This window comes from Rhyacophila brunnea, unplaced genomic scaffold, assembly GCF_057557595.1.
Source record: "Rhyacophila brunnea isolate RB1 unplaced genomic scaffold, BYU_Rbru_1.0 scaffold_6, whole genome shotgun sequence".
Taxonomy (NCBI): Eukaryota; Metazoa; Arthropoda; class Insecta; order Trichoptera; family Rhyacophilidae; genus Rhyacophila; species Rhyacophila brunnea.
The window spans coordinates 47,186,417-47,200,976 of NW_028233276.1; the positions used below are offsets into that span (position 1 = coordinate 47,186,417).

The 14,560-nt window shown below is 34.5% G+C and overlaps 1 protein-coding gene across 1 annotated transcript in view; it reads left to right on the top strand.

The window, feature by feature from the left end:
- Positions 1–14,560, top strand: part of LOC147065743 (palmitoyltransferase ZDHHC2) — a 58,639-nt gene that overhangs the window by 36,781 nt on the left and 7,298 nt on the right. The gene's annotated exons all lie outside the window — the stretch shown is intronic.

A 14,560-nucleotide genomic window follows, 5' to 3' on the forward strand; every position in this document is an offset into this window, starting at 1 on the left:
TTGGAAAGAGGTAAGCTGTGGAGATCAGAGAAAGAGCACACTTGTCAGGTAACTTACGAGAAATAAGAAGATAATACTTACGATATTACTACTGATGAATAGGTGCACACTAATGACAATGACACACTGGTCATAGGTTTCACCGCTGAATTTGTCAAATTATTTAAATCACTTAGGGCAGTAGAATTCCACTTTTCTTTAGCAAACAATACGCATGGCCAACAAAAAAGTTTGTTTATTGTATAATTGCCAGTTAAAAACGAATATTTATCATATAAATTGTTGTGAAAATGTCTAATATAAGTTTTTTTGCTGTATTCAAATCTAAATGAACCCTTGGAAGGTCAAGCTTTAATAATTTTTAATTTTTGAAGAAACGTCAAACTCGGGAATGATTTTTTTTAAATGCAATCTACGAAAACACTAGACAATTTAATAAATAAGGTGAGTCGGGGTAAGTGTAGCTACTAAGATATCTCAGTATGTACTACAAATTGGATGATGCCATCTATGGAAAGGTGATAGCAAAGTCACCGATTTATAAAAATAATCAGAAATGATGTCGATACCATGTTTTTTGAGGTGACTACATGGATTATTCTCCAGACGACATTTTGAAGTCGACGAGTGAGATGGTAGCTATTACTAAACAATTTTTTAAAACGGAAATCTGCACATTATGGTTGTAAAATTTGGTGAGTATATGTGTTTTGATACCCTGCTTCACGTGTTGTTATCGTTTTACTTATTGATAATCATTTTAAAGCTTTAATCGAGTAGTACCCCCACGAAAGTAAACGCGTGGGGTAAGTGTGTCTTTGTTTTGTGTCACCCATCCCCCATATATTTTCTATGAATTCGCATAGTCATTATTTTAACTAGTGATGGAACACGACGCTTTATTTATTTTGATCGAAAAAATGTTCGCAATTGAAATAAAATTCATTTTATTGTTATAGTTTTATGTTAGCTAAGTAGGTAGGTACTCGGAAGAGTGCATGTGTTTCAATTTAATACACAAGTTTTTAAAATAAGTGCTCATCTAACATGTGATAATAATTAATGTGCATTTTTTCCATATGTAAATAATAAATATAAACGAAAGACATATAAAGGAGCTTACGACCTAGGAAAATTACAAAAAACAGTTGAATGTGTAAAAAAACAGGATATGTCATATGGATATGTATAATCATGTTTACGAAAGAAGACGAGACAGTTTTAGCAGAAGTACAATATTACCCAAAGAGATTGAAACATCTTTTGCAGAAAATTTGCATACGTTGGAAAAGCATGTCTCACAAAAAAGTAGTCCTCGAATTAATTGGACAGTATATTAAAGAAAATAATATTAACACACCGCTTAAAATCGAAGTACCGGGACACAATTGGTTTATAGGTTTTATTAAATGAAATAAAATTATTATTTAAAGGTGATGGTTACCTACTTAAACCCCAACGGCTAAAATTATTAAACATGGAACATGCTTTGATCACTGATTCTCTGAATGCTGATTGTCCAAATTGAAAGGAAAATAAAATAAATTGCGGGGCGCGGGTCACACGTTATTCCCGAAACGCCGTTCGCGGCCGACTGAAGCCACTCCAGCCCGCACCGCGATACTTTCGTGACTTTATTTTTTGTGTTACCGCTGCCTGTGCGATGTTTTCGTAACAAATCCGGCCGGGTGGTCAAAACAAAAGCATATTCCATGCAAAAAACCGCAACCCGTAGAATATGTTTGAATAAAAGTTTGCGATCCTTTTGTAATCAATTGGTACTATAACTTGTCTTATTAAACAGTACAATCATCAACCTGAATTTAAAGGATTGTCCACAATGGATATATAATGTTGACTGTCAACTTGACATAGCAAGTTTTTCCCATGATCCTTCAAAAAGTAAACTCGTTAGTGTCATCGGATTTCCGTCAACTACCTACGTTAATTAATAAAAAATACGTCGTTTTCTTTCGGGACATCACTAGCGCTTCATATATAAGTATGACACACTTACCCCAAAAAAAATGTTTTGGTCCATTTTGTTGAAATTCTATACTGTAGTTTTAACTCAAGACTCAATATCCATTAAATGAAATATTACCTTTCTATGCATATAATACATTATGGTTTTGAAGTACTTTTGGAATAAAGATGAATTTAGTTACACTTACCCCAATATTGGGGTAAGTGTAACAAACTGACTAGTGATCAGAAAATATTAAAATATCGTATTATAGTAAGATATACAGTGGGTTCCTCCTGTACATATTAATTGTAATGCTTTTGTAGATCCTACGGTAAAGTTTTCAACTGTTTATAACACACCTATTCATCATGAACCATATTGAAATTCATCTCATTGAATTATATGTCACACTTACCCCGACTCACCTTACTTATATATTTAAAGTACTGTAGAATGATTTCGGTACAATATGAGATAATTTATCCACATTCAAAACACAGTAATACACTGAATTTTGTATTATAAAATAAAACTTTATCACCCTCTTTGAAATGTCAATATGACATGAACTGTGAATAGCATGTTATGTTTGTCTATGACTAAAGTAACCTAAATAATAATCACGAAATACAATATTTATTTTTAACAATTTATAAATTATATGTGATCGAACACAATAGTTTTTTTTTTTTTATCATCATTATTTGCTTAAAAAGATAGTCATCGACGATAAACAAATCAACATAGAGTGTAAGCTTCTCCTGTAGCGCTTACTAGTCTGGAACAAATATGCAGACATGTATGAAGTTGGCAACGGAATCGCGGTAGAGAATTCAGCGAGGATTACGTTCGACATAATCCTAAAAATAGCACTCACGTCTGTGACCTTTCGTCATTTATTTTTGATTCGAAACTTGACTAAATTAAACGCTCTACTACTTCTAAATTCCAACAATAGATGACAATCAATATTTTTATTATATTACCTAGTACCTAGACAATATAGATATTTATTTATTTAAATTAAATACTTGAAAATAGAAGGTAAGCTTTAAATAATCGCTTAGTATGGAGCCTTCGCCACTGGTCAGTACCTATGTTCATATTTAAACACCATGAGATAAAACAAGGAATACGTATAAGAAATAATAATAAGTAAGGATAATACTATTATAAAAATCGTTAGACAAACTGAAATATAAACAGGATCTAAAAAATTAATATACGAGGGTGGGTCAATAATTCCTTAGAAAAAAGCATTAAAACATATTTTATTTTTGTATTTTTTTTTATTTCTCAACATAATCTCCTTGGAGCTCAATACACTTGGTTAGACGTTTCTCAATTTTTTTTAAACTGTCAGAAAAATAAGTTTTCGGAAGGTCCTCAAAATAAGCATTTGTCCGATCGATGACTTCTTCATTTGAAAAAAAACGTTGTCCACTTAGCCATTTTTTTAAGTTTGGGAAAAGGAAAAAGTCACTGGGGGCTAAATCTGGCGAATACGGTGGGTGGTCGACCAATTCGAACTTCAATTCTTCAATTTTAGCCATTGATCGTAAGCATGTGTGAACACGGGCATTGTCCTGATGAAAGAGGATTTTTTTCCTGTTTAAATGAGGCCGTTTTTCTTCAATTTTGTTTTTTAGCTGGTCCAATAAAGATGCATAATAATCCCCTGTTATTGTTTTTCCTTTTTCCAAATAGTCAACGAAAATAATTCCACGTGCATCCCAAAATACAGTAGCCAAACCTTACCAGCTGATTTTACGGTTTTCGCCTTCTTTGGACATGGTTCGCCTTTCGCAATCCACTGCTTTGACTGTTCTTTCGTCTCGGGAGTATAGTGGTGTATCCATGTTTCATCTACAGTCACAAAGCGACGAAAAAATTCATCCGGATTGCGTTGCATGAGCGACAACAGGGCTTTAGAGGCCACCACCCTATTGCGTTTATTGTCGACTGTGAGCAAACGCGGCACCCATCTTGCAGAAATTTTTTTCATGCCCAATTTGTCATGTAAAATTTCATGACGCTACCTTTTGAGATCCCTGTAACCTCGATTATCTCACTCAACTTTAATCTTCGGTCACTTAACACCATATCGTGGATTTTATTGATCATTTCTGGTGTAGTCACCTCTACAGGACGTCCTGAGCGTGGTTCATCCTTTTTTGATGTACGACCACGTTTAAATTCATTTAACCAGTTATAAATAGTTGCAAGTGAAGGAGCAGATATGCCGTGAACTAAATCCAACTCATTTTTTATTTCCTTTGCTGTTAACCCTTTTATATTAAAATGTTTAATAACAGCTCTCTAAACTCAATTTTCTCCATTTTTGTAAACAAGCAATTTTTTTTTTAAATGTACGAGAAACACACAACAACCCGACCAATCTGATTGAAACTTCGCAGCATACTGAATCGGTAGTGCCGCTGCATGAAAACAAACCGCTTACAGTACTAGTCGCGCCACCTGTCGGCTTTTCTAAGGACTTATTGACCCACCCTCGTAGCACCGAAAAAAATTACAAAAATGGTTCCCTCTCCATCGAACCATAAACCTGATTTTGAAGCATTTCTAAATTTTCACTTGGTGAAGGCGAGGCCAAAGGTTTTTCATAGAATATTTTTGCACTCGGACTGAGTGTGCATTATTTTAGGAGCTTTGTTACATCAGCCTTCTTTTCTGTACTGATGCCAGTGGCGCACCCAGGGGGGAGGGGGGGGGGGGCAGGGGGCCTTGGCCCCCCCCCAAAATATGAAAATCATCAGAATGATTTTACACATTGAAATCGAAAGCCAATAAACTATACCTTGGGCTTAGACAAACAACACGGCAAAAAATGATTTGTAATTCTCCAGCACCCTTTTTAGTAAAATTTCTTAGATTTTAATTTCTAACACAAAAATTTTGAAACACTAATGTCAGGTTTTTTTAGAAACCCGTTCCCTAATGGAATTCTTGGTGTCCACCCGAATTCCGGAGTGGTATAGGTCAGGGGTCGGCAAACTCTTGGACCAAAAGAGCCAAAGTATCACAAGGGTTAAAAAAATTTTCGAGAGCCATACATATATTTCTATAAATATGATTTATTTCAGTGAATGTTATTATTTATTTATCAAGGGAAGAAGATTTTGCGAATAAAACTAACTCAAATATAAGTTTTTTTTATTGTTGAAATTACAAATATATTTTTTACAGAAAATGATTTACATACAATTTTCACGCATTCCTTAAGACTAATGTGAACAATGACCTTCCTTGCATTTCTTTGGAGAGTGTCTGTATGTTTGGTATGTAACTTGTAGTTTTCAATTTTTCGACTCCAAATTCTCATCGGTTATTTGGCTTCTCTAAATTCAAACTAAAAAAAAAAAATTCATGTTTGAAAATGATTGTTCACATACATAGTATGTAGACTCGAATATGAGTTCGGAAAGCTATACCATGTATTAAAAATCGTAGTATCTACCTCATTATGTAGATCTTTTAGAGCGCTCCGCTGAGTTGTGAAATTAAATTGCATTTTTCTTTCTCCAAATCTTAAATTTTGGTGGCAAGACCTACAAATTTGGAGCTACATAACTCTTTGCTTGTTAAATCCACAAAAATAAATCTATTTCAAAAGTGCTTGTGTCAATATGAAATGGAGAAAAATTTAATTTGTCGACTTTTGCAATGGGCGGATTTAAAACGACAACAATCATACATTTTTGTAAAAAATGTGAATCGGGGATTTGGCAAAGAGCCGCACGCCAATACCCAAAGAGCCGCATGTGGCTCGCGAGCCGCGGTTTGCCGACCCCTGGTATAGGTCATGGCTGGGGAAGGTTGACAGGGCTCTAACCTGGGGGCCCGGGCTGTGGGGGGCCTGGCGTGTCGGGTTGACCAGATAAGTGAGATAAACACACATCATAAATTAGCTTTAATAATAAAAAAAGTCGCCTGCGGAGCTATTATACTTCATGACTATGAACATTTTAATTTATATAGTTGTCCAATATATTTTCTGATTATTATGTGTCGATACTCGACAGCTCCATTATTAAAGTAGATGTATTGAAAATCGCCAATAATTCACTGTATAAGTACCCTCAATTTGAACTAAAACACAATTTGAAAAACGTTAATGTAGTATTTCACACTGCCTTTAATCTAAGCGGTGGATAGGGGGCCCGTCAAATACCCTATCCCAGGGCTTGAAATGGAACAGAACGCACCGGAGCGCCGTTCCGGCTCGTGAAATTTGTAAAATTATCGCTCCGTCTCGTGGAAAAAATATGTTGACCGTCTGAGCTAGATAGGCCATAGAATAAAAAATCTGACACACTTATTTTTATAAAATACGCATACGATTTAGATGAAATATCTTCAGAAAATTATCGAGCGCTCCGGTTCGTAAACTTTTCCATTTCGAGCGCTGCCCTAGCCCAGTGGTTGGCAAACTCATTAGTCAATAGAGCCAAATATCAACAGTACAACGATTGAGATTTCATTTGAGAGCCAAATTTCTTCAACTTAAATTATATACGTAGGTAGTACACTGCTAATTTACTTAATAAACTTTAGTTAAAGTTTTAAGTCCTAATTAAATTATAGGTAGGTACTGAGATACCCGGGGTTCCAGCGGCTAGCTCAGGTGTCCATCGAACCCCGGATTCACAAAAAAGATATTTTAAATTGAGGAGAAATCAAATGAAACCATGTCTGTCTCGTGCGTAACTTGGTATTATCTTATATTTACATTTTCTTTACACGTTTACATATTTTGTTTTAACAATAAGTTTAGCAGGTCCGTACATGTTGGAAAAGGGACGCTCACTATTTTTTTTCTTTTTCAAACTTCGCGTACATTCTACATGCCATTCTACAAAAAGGACTCTCGTGATTGGCCAAATTTTATCGCGTGATGTTTTTTGATTTGACGAATCACGAGGACCACCCCGGCGCAGGCGCGTGAAAATTTGGACGTTGCCGACAAGCGCGGCAAAATTTATTATATGAATACTTATATTTAGTCTTAAAATTATCTCTTTCATCCATCATCATTTATACTTTTTAAATTAAATTAAATGTATCTTAATTGCACCTCCGCCCAATATGTGATCTTCACACACCGGACGAAGGCCTTTACTTATGAATAAAAAATACTTACGTGGTTGAGCAAGGAATCAGATTAGATGTTTTATGAAGCCATTTCTAGGGTCAGGGTTACGTTTCGACTTATAGCTACTAAATGATTATTTTACACCGGGAGAAGCCCGCCTGTAACAGGGGTGTATCAGTACACTGAATAAAACTGAATATCATACGTAATAATAATCTTATTTATTAATAAAAATTAAATTGTAAGTCACGTATCCATACAATTGAATCATGATAATGACTGACAAACTCAATGTGAATAATGACCTTGCATCTCCATGTAAAGTTTGGGTAAGTCAGGTTCGTATGTTGTTGATTTAATTTTAAGCACGATTCCAGGTTCTCATCAATAAATCGATTTCTTAATTTACTCTTGATTTCCTCTCTTGGAAATCTTTTTACTAACCACAAAACTTGCAATATTAACATTGTTGACAGATTTTATTCAGTACCTAATTTAAATACAGAACTTTATTTTTATTGACTCTTCTCCTCAGCTGCTTTCTTCCTTGCATCATCGACAGAATATTTAGCGCAAAATTACGAGTTTTTAGTTGTATCTTTCTAAATTTCAATGCGCCAATTTTTCCCGACACATAAATACAGGTCGGTAAGCCATTTAAGTTTTGAATAAACGCGAAGTCTCGGTCTATTCAACATTACATTTACGGTTATCCTCTTCCATTTTCTTTGCTTCTTCTTTGTAGCCATGTCAAATATGGCAGAGAGCATCTGTGGCAGAGCCGCACTCAAGGGGCCAAAGAGCCGCAGTTTGCCGGCCACTGCCCTAGCCTGAGGGCCCGTTTCAGGATGTGGGGGCCATGGTGTAGGTACACCGAGTGCAATAGACAAAAGACCGATAAACGAGATATTAGGCTGTGTTGTATTGAGTAGGTTGTGTATAATTTAAATGCAATAATACTTTTTTGTCCATTTTCGATTAATATGTTGGAACCTCAATATTGAAAAACCAAAAATCTACCCACTACGGTGGTGGTGTAAATCAAAAGAACATTTTTTTCGGTGGAATTCGGCATACATATTGTAGCTCTCTAGACCAGTGTTCCCCAAACTTTCGACATCTGTGTACCCCTTCTTTAATTTTCGTAACACTGAGTACTCCTCGTCAATGAAAAATGCATATAAGTACTTTAATAACAATCAAAATATATTTATATATTCCTTTTGTAGTACATAAACAAAATGATAATAAACGAAAAATAAAATTCATTCATAATAAAATATAAATAAAAGTTATATTATAAAAAAATAACATTCATTGGTTATTAATTTTAATCTGAGGTGCGGCTCCACACCCAAAAGGCTGTTCCTTTTTTTTACGTAATGTCTACAAATGCTGAAAAAGCAACTTCACATAGATATGAAGTTGGAAAAGGCAAGATGTATTTCAGGAATGTCTCTGTTAAAACTGGATACACATGTTGCATTTGCAACCTAAATGATGTTTAAGTACACTCCTTATATTTATTTTGCAAGCATCCGTCTGAAGCTAATAATTCCAACAATTGCTCTGCTTCCGCATGCGATAAACCTTCTAGCATGGATATTGTATTAATGCTTGTTGCACCAGGCGTAGCCATAACCCGGTGCAGCGCATACCCCCACCAAACTCTTACCGTACCCCAGGGGGTACGCGTACCACACTTTGGGAAACACTGCTCTAGACCAAGCGGGTAGCACAGCCGATATTATTTAAGTAATCTTTTAGCATACTAGGTACACATGTCCAGCATGGTCACTGTTCACTTCCAATCCGCCAGTCGCTGATGACACGCTCAACGGTTACCGCCACTATGCCTCCAATTTAATAAAAACTAGGAGAAACTGTACAAATATATCACCGTGTATTGTGAAAATATGTAAAAATATTTATATGAAGAAGAAAAAGAGCCTATGGGACTAATTTACATTCTCCTCCTTGGGCCCCCCCCAACAATAAATCCTGGGTGCGCCACTGGCTGATGCAGTTTATTTCTGGCAGCACTGCAAGTCCATCGTACATATTATTGAGGATTATATTTTTTTTAAAAATAGAGTGATTTGAATTATCACCAGTATACACATTTTAACCTCGATTGTGTATTTATTTTTAGTAAATGTGAATACCCGTTGATTCTACATTTTGAATGGTAGTTTAACTTTTAAGGCAGATTTTGCTACCACCTTGTACACATCTTAGAGTAAAACTCGTAGTATTCTTTAGGCTCTATAATGGTTTCCTGAATAATTTCTTCATCCTCCCGAAGACCTGATCAGGTGGCATATAACTGTGCCCTCTGATAGGGAACACATGCTCTATTAAATGAAACACAGTGCTACGTTGAACGTAGTGGAGCAAAGCTGCAATCATTGCTGAATTTTTATTCTGTGCAGCACACGTCAAATAATCAAAGTTTATAGGATAAGTCCGCTGAATCTACATTCTATGTGTTCGAGGAAATTAATCATTACTGATGTAACTTGGTTCCACCCCCTGCCACTCTCGCTTTCTGTCCACGTGTAGATAAAAGTATTATCCTTTGTTTGATTGAATTCATGAACCATGATGGTCAAGTTATAAATTGAAATTTGACGAGCATAAAACACTTCTCCAATACTCAGCTTTGGGAGCGGCTGGTTTTGCTGCATATCGAGACTACAATTGTCATTTTTTTCCACTAAAAAGTTGGAAAAATCTCTTAGCTCGCAATTTGTGCAACCTGTAATCAGTTATATGAATTTGTTTTGCTTGTGAATTACTATTTTGCACTTCCTTCTTTTTTAATTCACAAAATGAACAAATGTCTGACCTTGGGTTTCCAAACCCCAAGTTAAAATATGAGGAAAATACGAAGTGGTACTTGGAGTATGATACGACTCTTGAATCGTTCATTGAGGTTTGTGATGTTTTCCACATTGTCCAGAGTTTCTTAACACTCAGTTCTGGCGGAAGATAGCCTCTGACACTCTTTCCTCGGCCGTAATGGCTTTTGCAACATTTTAAACTTAATATATGTTGCTTAATAGATTCGGTGCTCAATATATCCCACTGATTTAACCAAGCTCCACCTCTTTTTTCTCGTCTAAGTGTACCTACCAGTTTCCATGTAAATTTTCGATATGGCATTAAGTAGTTTTCGACCGATTTGCCAGATCGATTGAAATGATGCTGCACATACTCTTACCTCAATGCCATCATATTTTCTTATAAAATAATCGGTTTCTCGGAATTTCTTTCCTCAGATTACAGGTAACCGTGTTTTGTGGCCTCATATAGCTTGAAAGATATGTGTCCTGCTCAACTTTAGATGTAAGATTGTAAAGCGTTTGATGAAAATCAAACGGAAAAGATAGTTTTAACTTTATTTAACCTTACTAATGTGATTAAGTGAACACTAATAGCCTATTACCACGTTTTTCTTAGCTTGTATTCTTGTTTGTCCGGTGGTTGTTTATCCAGTACAAATCTTGCAATCGAATTTTAACCAACTTCCTGACTAGCTAGACATTTGAAACTTTTAGAATATATTAGCCATCATTAAGTAGAGTTGAATTCATTTTCAGTTAATTCTGTTTTGTATGAAAAGTTATTTCGAAAGAAATCCGTAATCCAATCCACTATTATCGGTTGCTAAGGGGGTGGTCCTAGCAACTAAATTATTAATATAATATTATTAGTAACGCACGTATATTATACGTGCGTTACTATGGAAATCAAAATGACATTTCAGTATTCTATATTTGTTTGTTGCACAATAGCACAGTTCCTTTTATCTTGTAATTATTTATAATATAAGTTTTATTTACTTATATTTTATTTTTCGTTTATTATTATTTTGTTTATGTACTAAAAAAGGAAAAAAATAAATATGTTTTGATTGTTATTAAAGTGTATGTACTTTTTTTACGAGTGGTACTACTATGTGTTAAGAAAATTATTGAAAGGGTACACATGTCGAAAGTTTGGGATACACTGCCCTATTCGATTAAGTCACATTTTTTTAAATTCCTTATTCTTAATATAAATTAATTATCAAATCAGGAATATTTTATTGATTTTGTGATACCACATTTTACACACATACCTACCTCGCTCCCTAACTCCTCCATCACATTTGTATATCAGACACCCCTCCCCTTAGGGTGTGATGTTATATATCGATGGCCTAATGTTAATATCCCAAGTGACTTTTTACAAATTGTACAGGAAGCTAAAAAAACTAAATATTTAATATCCCGTATCTGACTGTTGTCACACATGTTGTAACTACATAGCATGCCAATAACCCGCAACGTAAAAAGTGGTAAAGCAAAGCACATAATGCCTTGATAACATCCAATAAAATATGACATATAAACATCCAAATTTGTTATATTACTTACTGTTTTACCTGGTCAATAATTCGAAAGTAACATTTTGAAGCTGAACTCAACACACGTCATGCAACACGCTTGACAGCTTAGAGGCAAGATACGGGCTATTACAGGTCTATTCCTGCAATGTTCAGATACGGGAAATTACTAAAATGGCTATATTATTTTTGTTAAAATAACTATAGATATGGGAATTTCGCAGTTTAATAGGCAGTATTTTTGTTGTTTTTAGTACATCAAAAACTAATTTTCGTCATATAGGTCAGATACGGTGGTATTGACAATTAGACCATTGATGTTATGAATGTCCCCCAAATTCAGTCGCATGCTATTGAATCTGTAAACGCATTGTGTAACCCAGGCAATGTTCGATAATTCTTTTTTATTTCGACCTTGTCCGATCCTGGTAGGATCATAATATGGGCCTCCACAGAGTGGAGCTTTGTATTAACAGATTTTGTTTTTAGAAATAATGGATGTCAGCCACTTGCTTAACAGGGAATGGGACGATTTGGCACCGCGTACTGGCCTCCGGTAATTGGCCGCCGGTACAATCGGACGCCGGCCCAATTGGACGCCGACCCAATTGGCCTCTGGGAGATTGGACGCCGCACAGTTGAATTAAATGCGCAAAGGAATAGACGTACGTTACGATTTGTTGGAGTAAATAAGCAAGTCAGTTTAATATGTTTCTATCTTCTCAGTAGTCGTACCTTATACATTTCGCGCTTGACACATTTTTAATATAGATTGAGAATAATTATTATGCCTTATGATGTTTATTAAAAGAAAATAATTCTTCCCTCGTTAAAACTTAAAGATGTGCATAATCAATTAATTTATTGTCTATACATGGGTACTTATTTATATTTACAACAAATATTAAAAATAATGTTAGATGTTAGAATGAAAATTACATTATATTTCAGCGTTTTATCGACTTAATATTATAATAAAGCTTAAACATGTATATTATTATGCATAAATGCGTATTTTAAGATAGTATGAAATTACAAACAAAATATTAAGTAAGTTATCTGCTAAGTATAAATGTTTCAGTAGTTTGATTGATAATGATAAGGTACTGGGTGCCAGACGAAATCCTGAAGGCCAAAATCCCGAATGGCCGAAATCCCGAAAGCCTAAATCCCGAAAGCCGAAATCCCGAATACCGAAATCCCGAACGGCCGGAATCCCTAAGGCCGAAATCCCGAAAAATAAAGAAAATACAAACATCAATAATTGCGCAATCGTGAGCGCAATTTTTGTAAGAGACAAATCCCATTTTTGCGGGAAATGGGTTTTTCCGATTGCGCAATTTTTTTCAGGAGAGACCATGTTGTAGAACGAATGGATTTTGTGTCTCTTGCAAAAATTGCGCAATTCACGATTGCGCAATTATTGGTGTTTGTATTTTACATTTTTTTTTATTTCCACAAAAAATGGGTTTTTGTGTCTCTTGCAAAAATTGCGTAATTATTGATGTTTGTATTTTTTTTATATTTGTTGTAAATACAGATAAGTACCCATGTATAGACAATAAATTAATTGATTATGCACATTTTTAAGTTTTAACGAGGGAAGAATTATTTTCTTTTAATAAACATCTTAAGGCATAATAATTATTCTCAATCTATATTAAAAATGTGTCAAGCGCGAAATGTATAAGGTACGACTACTGAGAAGATAGAAGCATATTAAACTGACTTGCTTATTTACTCCAACAAATCGTAACGTACGTCTATTCCTTTGCGCATTTAATTCAACTGTGCGGCGTCCAATCATCCTGGAGGCCAGTTCGCGGTGCCAAATCGTCCTAGACCCTGCTCAACAACCTATTAGGTCCATACTCTGACTCATTCACAAATTGAAAAACAATATTTGTAGTACTTACCAGACCCAGGATTCCAACCTGGGACCCACAACGCTTAAGCCGCGCGCCCATCTAATTTGGCCAAGGCAATAACAAAAGGCCTCTCAAAGCCTGCAATGTAAACCATAAAAAAGAAACATATTACATACCACACCTAATTCGAGCACACTGAAATAAATTGCATCTACACATGTAGATTGTCAAGCAATTCAATAAGAGTTTCAACCTCTCCTTACACCTTATAAAGAGTTAAGAAATAAATGTCTTTGTAATAAAATAAATAAAACAACACTCATTGGAAGACTATTGTTATATTGGATATAAAAATAAAAAATTACTTTGAATTGAATTAAATTGAATTATTGTTTGTCTTATACTTAAAATTAACAGAATTATTTAATAATCTAGGAACTGGTACATAGAAAATACTACATATTGGTAACATAATACAATCGAATCATAACAAAAAAAAATACTATCACTTATGTGACTAAATAATCATTATTCATAATCAACAACGGTTTAGTTACTTTTACCACTGTAAAGGTAAACATGTACACATGATTGATGCTCTGTTTTACATATTGAATCTAAAAAGGCAGTAGTGCTTGAAAGAGATATGTTCCACAAACTGAGTTTTATAGAAGAAGAAACTACTATGGCACATACCTTTATTATTAGATTGCAGTGGCGAAGGGTGGAGGTAGGCTGTTAAAATCCGTCATAAACAGTGCACATTAAACTTTTTCAGACATACATATTTGTTTTCATTGAAATAAGACTACATTTTACAGATAGTGTTGGTTAGTTTTTAAAATTTAATTAAACCCTGAGAAACCAAGCCATAATAGATAATAGTCAAAAAATACATGTCTATCTATAAAATATCTAACATTATACAATTAAATCATACATAACTTTGAATATTTTATATATAGAATAATATTTTTTATTTATTATAGTTTGGTTTAGGCAGGGCCTAATGAATTAAAAAAAATAACCAACAATATGTGTAATATGTATTTTTAATCCAACGAAAACAAATAACTATGAAAGAAAAAGTGTGCTCAATTTTGTCATATTGCCCAAATTAGACCAAAACTATTATGGTTTCATTTAGGCATGGTTTAATTGATTTTTAAAAACTAACTAACATCGTCTGTAAATTGTAGTCTTAGTTCAATAAAAACAAA